The sequence below is a fragment of the Bos taurus genome, chromosome 3 (genome assembly GCF_002263795.3).
Source record: "Bos taurus isolate L1 Dominette 01449 registration number 42190680 breed Hereford chromosome 3, ARS-UCD2.0, whole genome shotgun sequence".
NCBI classification, from domain to species: Eukaryota; Metazoa; Chordata; class Mammalia; order Artiodactyla; family Bovidae; genus Bos; species Bos taurus.
The window spans coordinates 9,052,540-9,063,445 of NC_037330.1; the positions used below are offsets into that span (position 1 = coordinate 9,052,540).

Genomic DNA, 10,906 nt, shown 5'->3' on the forward strand with positions numbered 1-10,906 from the left:
GAGTCAACTCTTCGCATGAGGTGGCCAAAGTATTGGAGTTTCAGTTCTATTTAACATCAAAAAGTATGCTGTAAATGTCTTCAAATTTCCTGGAAGTAAAACGAACAGATCAGGAATGCTGCTATTTCTTTTTTTTTTTTTTTGAAGTTTTTAAAGCTTTTCTTTTATATACAAAGAGCTAGTACTGTTTCTGCATAAGGCTAATGTGCTGCATAATGTTGATGTGTTCCTTCCATTTAAGGAAGTTCGGTTAGTACAACTTAATGAAGCCGATGTTCTTAGCATGCGGCTGGAAACACTGGCCGCACGTATTGTGGCGTATTTCCGAATCAGACCATGCTGGTTCGAGCAGACCCAGCAAGAGTGAGAACTCTGGCCAAATTTTCTCAGGTGGCTCCTGTACAGCTGTTGGTGACCCATGTGGCTTTCTCGGCTGCAACGAGATAAAAGGTGTTATTTCTTATCAATGCATACAACCTATACAACTGGTAGGACACATCTGAACTAAATTTAAATGTTCCATCACATGTCCGGTACTCATATCTAACCAAATCATCCAAGCCAGATTCTGTGCCAAATACCGATATTCTACATCATGTTCTCCACTATCAAATAGAAAAACTTTCCACCATTTTCAAGAACATACTCGTCAGGAATCGTGATTTGACAGAGCTAAGGAAAGCTTCATTTTTCTTTTGTCTCCAACTTCTAATATTGCATGATACATTTGATAAAGATGGCATTAGAGAACAAGCAGTTGTGCCTAAAGTAGCTAAACAATTGAGAAATAATTCTCTCAAAGAGTGTTGTAAATTACTAAACACCTCTTTTATATTTGCTATAACTTGATAAACTTTTAGTTTTAAGGGGGATTGGGGATGACTGAGCTCATGGAAGGATTTTTCAATTTTAGTTTTTGACACAGCTTTTCTCAGGACTGTATCGTAACCATCACATTGATTATGAAGAACTAGACTATGGTAGGATCTATGTGTTTGTAATTTTTACTTGTTTGATATAATCAGAGTATTTTATCATATGTATTCAGAGAAACGTATATATTAATTTTAAAATATGATACAATGTTCAAAAAGAAAAAGAAAAAAAAAACCCTGCTGGGCTTTTGAGTGGGATTATGTTGAATCTATAGATCAATCTGGGGAGAAGTAGCACTTTTTAAAAATGTATTTATTTTTAATTAAACCAAATTGCTTTACAGTGTTATATTGGCTTCTGCCAAACATAATCATGAATCATATGTCCCCTCCCTCTTGAACCTACATCCCACCTCCCTCCTCATCCCACTCCTCTAGGTTGTTACAGAGCACTGGTTTGAGTTCCTGGAGTCATACAGCAGATTTCAGTGAGCTATCTATTTTACATATGGTGATACTGTTTCCATGTTACTCTTTTCATACATCCCACGCTATCCTTGCTCTCCCCCCTCCTCCCATCACTGTGTCCACAAGTCTGTCCTCTATATCTGTGTGTCCATTGCTACTGTGAAAATAATTTCCTTTAGTACTGTCTTTCTAGATTCCATATGTATGCGTTGGAAGTGGAAGTGAAGTCGCTTAGTCGTGTCCAACTCTTTGCGACACCATGGACTGTAGCCCACCAGGCTCCTCCATCCATGGGATTCTCCATGGGATTCTCAAGAATACTGGAGTGAGTTGCCACTTCCTTCTCCATGGGATCTTCCTGACCCAGGGATCGAACCCATGTCTTCTGCATTACAGGCAGACGCTTTAACCTCTGAGCCACCAGGGAAGCCATGGTGTATGCGTTAATATACAATATCTGTTTTTCTCTTTCTGACTTACTTCACTCTGTAAAATAGGCTCTAGGTTCATCCACCTCATTAGAACTAACTGAAATATGTTCCTTTTTATGGCTGAGTATTATTCTGTTTGTGTATCTGTACCACAGCTTCTTTATCCATTCATCTGTCAATGGACATCTAGGTTGCTTCCATATTCTAACTATTTTAAAATGCCAGAATGAATATTGGGGTACATGTGTCTTTTTCAATTTTGGTTTCCTAAGGGTATATGCCTAATAGTGGGATTGCTGGGTCATATAGTGGTTTTATTCCTAGTTTTTAAAGGAATCTCCATACTGTCTTCCATAGTGGCTGTATCAATTTACATTCCCACCAACAGCGAAAGATGGTTTCCTTTTTTCCACACCTTCTCCAAAAGTAATTGTTTGTAGATTTTTTGATGATGGTCATTCTGACTGGTATGAGGTGGTATCTCACTGTAGCTTTTTCTTATTTATTTTTTTATTGAAGCATAATTGCTTTACAGAACTTCATTGTTTTCTGTAAAACCTCAACATGGATCAGCCATCAGTTCAGTTCAGTCACTCAGTCCTGTCTGACTGTTTGCAACCTCATGAACCACAGCATGCCAGGCCTCCCTGTCTATCACCACTTCCTAGAGTTCACCCAAACCTATGTCCATTGAGTTGGTGATGCCATCCAACCATCTCATCCTCTGTCGTCCCCTTCTCCTCCTGCCCTCAATCTTTCCCAGCGTCAGGGTATTTTCAAATGAGCTAGCTCTTCACATCAAGTGGCCAAAGTATTGGAGTTCCAGCTTCAACATCAGTCCCACCAATGAACACCCAGGACTGATCTCCTTTAGGATGGACAGATTGGATCTCCTTGCAGTCCAAGGGACTCTCAAGAGTCTTCTCTAACACTACAATTCAAAAGCATCAATTCTTCGGCTCTCAGTTCTCTTTATAGTCCAACTCTCACGTCCATACATGACCACTGGAATCAGCCATACGTATACATATATCCCCTCCCTTTTGAACCTTTCTCCCATCTCCTGCCCCATCACACTCCTCTAGGTTTATACAGAGCTCTGTTTGAGTTTCATGAGTCATACAGCAAATTCCCATTGGCTATCTATTTTACATATGGTAATGTAAGTTTCCATGTTACTCTTTCCATGCATCAAACCCTCTCCTCCCCTCTCCCCATGTCCGTAAGTCTATTCTCTATGTCTATTTCTCCATTGCTGCCCTGTAAATAAATTTTTCAGAACCATCTTTCTAGATTCTGTATATGTTCATTAGAATACCATATTTATCTTTCTCTTTCTGACTCACTTCACTCTGTATAATAGATTCGAGGTTCATCCACCTCATAACTGACTCAAATGTGTTCTTTTTTATGGCTGAGTAATATTTCATTGTGTATATATACCACAACTTCTTTATCCTTTCATCTGTTGATGGGCATCTAGTTGCTTCCATATTCTAGCTATTGTAAATAGTGCTGCAGTGAAAGATGGGACACGTGTGTCTTTCAACCCTGGATTCCTCAGGGCATATGCCTAGGAGTGGGATTGCTTGGTCATGTGGTGGTTTTATTCCTAGTTTTTTAAGTAATCTCCATACTGTCTCCCATAGTGGCTGGATCAATTTACATTCCCACCAATAGTGCAAGAGCTTTCCCTTTTCTCCACACCCTCTCCAGCATTTATTGTTTGTAGACTTTTTGGTGATGGTCATTCTGACAGGTGTGAGGTGATATCTCATTGGGGTTTTGATTTGCATTTCTCTAATAATGAATGATGGTGAGCATCTTTTCATCTGTTTTTTAGCCATCTGCATGTTTTCTTTAGAGAAATGTCTGTTTAGGTCTTTTCCCCACTTTTTGACTGGATTATTTGTTTTCGTGGTATTGAGTTGTATGAGATGCTTGTATATTTTGGAAATTAATCCTTTGTCAGTTTTTTCATTTGCTATTGCTTTCTCCCATTCCAAGGGTTGTCTTTTCACCTTGCTTATAGTTTGCTTTGCTGTGCAAAAGCTTTTAAGTTTAATCAGGTCCTGCTTGTTTACTTTTGTTTTTATTTCCATTAGTCTAAGAGGTGGGTCTTGTCATCAAGTGTTCTGCCAGTTTTCCTCTAAGAGTTTTATAGTTTCTGGTCTTATATTTAGGTCTTTAATCCATTTCGAGTTTATCTCTGTGTATGGTGTTAGAAGTGTTCTCATTTCATTCTTTTACATGTAGCTGTCCAGTTTTCCCAGCACCATTTATTGAAGCTTCTGTCTTTGTCTCATTGTATATTCTTGCCTTCTTTGTCAAAAATAAGGTACCCATAGGTGTATGGGTTTATTTCTGGGCTTTCTGTCTTGTTTCATTGGCCTATATTTCTGTTTTTGTGCCAGTACCATACTGTCTTGATGACTGGAGCTTTGTAGTATAATCTGAAGTCAGGAAGGTTGATTCCTTCAGCTCCATCCTCCTTTCTCAAGACTGCTTTGGATGTTCAGGGTCTTTTGTGTTTCCATATGAATTGTGAAATTTTTTGTTCTAGTTCTGTAGAAAAATGCCACTGGTAATTTGATAGCGATCACATTGAATTGGTAGATTGTGTTTGGTTCAGTTCAGTTCAGTTCAGTCACTCAGTCATGTCCGACTCTTTGCAACACCATGAACTGCAGCACGCCAGGCCTCCCTGTCCTTTACCAACTCCCAGAGTTTACTCAAACTCATGCCCATTGAGTCAGTGATACTGTCCAACTATCTCATCCTCTGTTGTTCCCTTCTGCTGCTGCCTTCAGTCTTTCCCAGCATCAGGGTCTTTTCAAATGAGTCAGCTCTTCACATCAGGTGGCCAAGTATTGGAGTTTCAGCTTCAACATCAGTCCTTCCAATGAATATTCAGGACTTATTTCCTTTAGGATGGACTAGTTGAATCTCCTTGCTGTCCAAGGGACTCTCAAGAGTCTTCTCCAACACCACAGTTCAAAGGCATTTTCACAATATTGATTCTTCCTGCCCAGGAACATGGAATACCTCTCCATCTGTTTATGTCATCTTTGATTTCTTTCATCAGTGTCTTATAATTTTCTGTGTACAGTTCTTTGGTCTCTGTAGGTAAGTTTATTCCTAGATATTTAGTTTTTTTGTTGTTGCAATGGTGAATGGGATTGATTCCTTAATTTATCTTTCTGATTTTTCATTGTTAGTGTATAGAAATGCAAGTGATTTTTGTGTCTTGATTTTGTATCATGAACTTTGCTGAATTCACTGATTAGCTCTAGTACTTTTCTGATACTATCTTTAGGGTTTTTATGTACAATATCATGTCATCTGCAAACAGTGAGAGCTTTACTTCTTTTCTGATCTTGATTCCTTTTTATTCTCTGATTGCTGTAGCTAGGACTTCCAGAACTATGTTGAATAATAGTGGTGAAAGTGGACACACTTGTCTTGTTCCTGATCTTAGGGGGAATGCTTCAGTTTCTTATCATTGAGAATAACGTTTTTTGCAGGTTTATCATATATGGCCTTTACTATGTTGAGGTAGGTTCCTTCTATGCCTATTTTTTGAAGAGTTTTAATCATAAATGGGTGCTGAATTTTGTCAAAGGTTTTTTCTGCATCTATTGAGATGATCATATGGTTTTATCTTTCAATTTGTTAATATGGTATATCACATTGATTGATTCATATATGTTGAAGAATCCTTGCATTCCTGGAATAAACCCAACTTAATCATAGTGTATGAGCTTTTTGATGTGTTGCTGAATTCTGTTTGCTAAAATTTTGTTGAGGGTTTTTGCATCTATGTTCATCAGTAATATTAGCCTGTAGTTTTCTTTTTTGTGTGTTGTCTTTGTCTCATTTTGGTATCAGGGTGATGGTGGCCTCATAGAATGAGTTTGGAAGGTTTCCTTCCTCTGCAATTTTTTAAAAGAATTTTAGAAGGATAAGCATTAGCTCTTCTCTAAATGTTTAATAGAATTATCCTGTGAAGCCATCTGGCCCTGGGCTTTTGTTTTTTGGGGGAGACTTTTGATCACAGCTTCAATTTCAGTGCTTGTAATTGGGTTGTTAATAATTTCTATTTCTTCCTGGTTCAGTCTTAGAAGATTGAACTTTTCTAAGAATCTGTCCATTTCTTCTAGGTTATCCATTTTATTGCCATATAGTTGTTCATAATAGTCTCTTACAATCATTTGTATTTCTGCTTTGTCTGTTGTAACCTCTCCTTTTTCATTTGTAATTTTGTTGATTTGATTCTTCTGTCTTTTTTTCTTAATGGGTCTGGATAAAGGTTTGTCAATTTTATCTTCTCAAAGAACCAGCTTTTAGTTTTGTTAATCTTTACTATTGTGTCTTTCATTTCTTTTTCATTTATTTTTGTTCAGATCTTTATGATTTCTTTCCTTCTCCTAATTTTTTGTTCTTTTTCCAGTTGTTTAAGGTATAAAGTTAGGCTGTCTATTGCATGTTTTTCTTGTTCATTGAGGTAGGATTGTATTGCTATAAACTTCCCTCTCAGAACTGCTTTTGCTGCATCCCATAGGTTTTGAGTTTTCATTGTCACTTGTTTCTAGAAATTTTTTGATTTCCCTTTTGATTTCTTCAGTAACCTGTTGGTTATTTTGAAATATATTGTTTAATCTCCATGTGTTTGTGTTTCTTATAGTTTTTTTTTTTCTTGTAATTAATATCTATTCTCATAGCATTGTGGTTGGAGAAGATGCTTGATATGATTTCAATTTTCTTAAATTCACTGAGGTTTGATTTGTGACCCAAGATGTGGTCTATCCTGGAGAATGTTCCATGTGCATTTGAGAAGGTGTATTCTTCTGCATTTGGATGGAATGTCCTGAAGATATCAATGAGATCCATCTCATCTAATGTATCATTTAAAACTTGTGTTTCCTTATTAATTTTCTGTTTTGATGATCTGTCCATTGGTGTGAGTGGAGTATTAAAGCCTTCTACTGTTATTGTGTAACTGTCAATTTCTTCTTTTATGTCTGTTAGTGTTTGTCTTATGTATTGAGGTGCCCCTATGTTGGGTGCATGGATATTTACAATTGTTATGTCCTACTAACAGGTCCAGTCCTACTAACACTCCCATCTTTCCCCCTTGTTCCTTCATCCTCCCGAGTTTTCCATGGGTCTATAATTCTTTTCCACTGGTCAGGTTCTCCTGTCTGCTCTCAGCTGGTGTTCTGCATGCACTTCTGTGTCTGAAGGTGTGTTCCTGATGTATCCGTAGAGAGAGATGTATTCCACATCCACCTACTCCTCTGCCATCCTGTTCCCCCAATGAGTGATGTCAAGCATCTTTTCGTGTGTTTATTAGTCATCTGTATGTCTTCTTTGGATAAATATCTGTCTAGGTCTTTTTCTCACTTTTTTATTGGGTTGTTTGTTTTTCTGATATTTGAGTTACATGAGCTGCTTGTATATTTTGGAAATCAATCCTTTGTCAGTTGTTTCATTTGTTATTATTTTCTCCCATTCTGAGAGCTATCTTTTCACCTTGTTTGTATTTTCCTTTGCTGTGCAAAAGCTTTTAAGTTTAATTAGGTCCCACCTGTTTATTTTTGTTTTTATTTCCATCACTCTAGGAAGTGGGTCATAGAGGATCTTGCTGTGATTTATGTCATGGAGTGTTCTCCCTAGGTTTTCCTCTAAGAGTTTCATAGATTCTGGCCTTATATTTAGGTCTTTAATCCATTTGGAGTTTATCTTTGTATGCTGTTAGGAAGTGTTCTAGTTTTATTCTTTTACATGTAACTTTCCAGTTTTCCCAGCACCACTTATTGAAGAGGCTTTCTTTGCCCCATTGTGTATTCCTCCCGCCTTTGTCAAAAATAAGGCACCCAGAGGTGTGTGGGTTTATCTCTGGACTTTCTATCTTGTTCCATTGGCCTATATTTCTGTTTTTGTGCCAGTACCATACTTTCTTGATGACTGTAGCTTTGTAGTATAGTCTGAAGTCAGGAAGGTTGATTTCTCCAGTTCCATTCTTCTTTCTCAAGATTGTTTTGGCTCTTTGGGGTCTTTTGTGTTTCCATATGAATTGTGAGGTTTTTTATTCAGTTCTGTGAAAAATGTCACTGGTACTTTGATAAGGATTTTATTGAACCTGTAGGTTGCATTTGATGGTATAGTCATTTTCACAATATTGATTCTTTCAACTCAGGAACATGGAATATCTCTCCATCTGTTTGTGTTGTCTTCAATTCCTTTCATCAGGGTCTTTTAGTTTTCTGTATATACACTTTTTCTCCTTAGGTAGGTTTATTCCTCAATATTTTATTCTTTTTGCTGCCATGGTAAATGGGATTGACTCCTTAGTTTCTCTTTATGATTTTTAATTGTTAGTATATGGGAATGGAAGTATTTCTGTGTATTGATTTTGTAAAGATACCCTAGTATCTTTAGGGTTTTCTATATATAGTATCATGTCAGCTGCAAACAGTGAGTGTTTTGCTTCTTCTTTTCCAGTCTGGATTCCTTTTATTTCTTTTTCTTTTTTGATTGCCATAGCTAGGACTTCAAAAACTATGTTGAATTATAGTGATGAGAGTGGGCTTCCTTGTCTTGTTCCTGTTTTTAGAGGGAATGCTTTCAGTTTTTCAACACTGAGAATAATGCTTGCTGTGGGTTTATTATATACAGCCTTTACTATGTTGAGATAGGTCCCTTCTATGCAGGCTTTTGAAGAGTTTTTTATCATAAATGGTTGCTGAATTTTGTCAAAAGTCTTTTTCTGCATCTATTGAGATTACCATATGTTTTTATCTTTCAATTTGTTAATAAACTGTATCACATTGATTGATTTGCATATATTGAAAAATCTTTCCATCCCTGGGATAATCCTGGGTTGGTCATGGTGTATGATCCTTTTAATATGTTTTTGAATTCTGTTTGCTAGAATTTTGTTGAGGATTTTTGCATCTATTTTAATCAGTGATATTGGCCTGTAATTTACCTTTTTTGTGTTGTCTTTGCCCAGTTTTGGTATCAGGGTGATGATGGCCTCATAGAAAGAGTTTGGAAGTGTTCCTTCCTCTGCAATTTTAGGAAAACACTTTAAAAGGATAGGCATTATCTCTTCTCTAAATGTTTGATAGAATTCATCTGTGAAGCCAGCCAGCCTTGGGTTTTGTTTTAAGGGAGATTTTTAATCAACGTTTCAATTTAAGTGCTTGTAATTGACTTGTTTTGGAGAAGGCAATGGCACCCCACTCCAGTACACTTGCCTGGAAAATCGCATGGAAGGAGGAGCCTGGTAGGCTGCAGTCCATGGGGTCGCTAAGAGTCGGGCACGACTGAGCGACTTCACTTTCACTTTTCACTTTTCACTTTCATGCATTGGAGAAGGAAATGGCAACCCACTCCAGTGTTCTTGCCTGGAGAATCCCAGGGACAGGGGATCCTGGTGGGCTGCTATTTATGGGATCACACAGAGTCGGACACAACTGAAGTGACTTAGCAGCAGCAGCAGCAGCAATTGACTTGTTTATAGTTTCTATTTCTTCTTGGTTCAGTCTTAGAAAATTGAGCTTTTCTAAGAATCTGTCCATTTCTTATAGGTTGTCCATTTTATTAGCATATAGTTGCTGATAATAGTTTCTTATGATCCTTTGTATTTCTGAATTGTCTGTTGTAACCTCTCCTTTTTCATTTCTAATTTTGTTGATTTGATTCTTCTCTCTTTTTTTCTTGACGAATCTGGATAAATGCTTGTCAATTTTATCTTCTTAAAGAACCAGTTTTTAGTTTTATTAGTCTGTATTATTATTTCTTTCAATCCCAAAGAAAGGCAATGCCAAACAATATTCAAACTACCGCACAATTACACTCATCTCACATGCTAGCAATATAATGCTCAAAAGTCTCCAAGCCAGGTTTCAACAGTCCGTGAACCATGAGCTTCCAGATGTTCAAGCTGGATTTAGAAAAGGCAGAGGAACCAGAGATCAAATTGCCAACATCCGTTGGATCATAGAAAAAGAAAGAGAGTTCCAGAAAAACATCTACTTCTTTATTGACTATGCCAAAGCCTTTGACAGTCTGGATTACAACAAACTGTGGAAAGTCCTTCAAGACATGGGAATACCAGACCACCTGACCTGCCTTCTGAGAAATCTGTATGCAGGTCAGGAAGCAACAGTTAGACCTGGACATGGAACAACAGACTGGTTCCAAATAGGAAAAGGAGTACGTCAAGGCTGGATATTGTCACCCTGCTTATTTAACTTATATGCAGAGTACATCATGCCAAATGCCGGGATGAATGAAGCACAAGCTGCAATCAAGATTGCCGGGAGAAATATCAATAACCTCAGACATGCAAATGTCACCACCCTTATGGCAGAAACAGAGTAGGAACTAAAGAGTCTCTTGATGAAAGTGAAAGAGGAGAGTGAGAAAGCTGGGTTAAAACTCAACATTCAGAAAACCAAGATCATGGCATCCTGTCCCATCATTTCTTGGTAAATAGATGGGGAAACAATGGAAACAGTGACAGACGTTTTTTTTTTTTTGGCTCCAAAATCACTGCAGAAGTGACTGCAGCCTTGAAATTAAAAGACCCTTTCTTTTTGGAAGAAAAGCTTTGACCAACCTAGATAGCATATTGAAAAGCAGAGACATTACTTTGCCAACTAAGGTCCATCTAGTCAAAGCTATGGTTTTTCCAGTAGTCATGTATGGTGTAAGGGTTGGACTATAAAGAAAGCTGAGTGCCAAAGAATTGATGCTTTTGAACTGTGGTGCTGGAGAAGACTCTTGAGAGCCCCTTGGACTGCAAGGATTTCCTAAAGAAAATCAGTCCTGAATATTCATTGGAAAGACTGATGCTGAAGCTGAAACTCCAAAATTTTGGCCACCTGATGCAAAGAGCTGACTCATTTGAAGACCCTGATGCTGGGAAAGATTGAAGGTGGGAGGAGAAGGGGACACCAGAGGATGAGATAATTGCATGGCATCACCTGCTCGATAGACATGAGTTTGAGCAAGCTTCAAGAGTTGGTGATGCAGGGAGGACTGGCATGCTGCAGTCCATGGGGTCACAAAGAGTCAGACATGACTGAGTGACTGTACTGAACTGATTATTTCTTATTTCTT

At 37.8% G+C, this 10,906-nt stretch overlaps 1 pseudogene; it reads right to left on the reverse strand.

Annotated features, from left to right (window-relative positions):
- Positions 1-250: 250 nt before the first annotated feature.
- Positions 251-1,461, reverse strand: LOC112445928 (small ribosomal subunit protein uS14-like; annotated as a pseudogene).
- Positions 1,462-10,906: the final 9,445 nt, after the last annotated feature.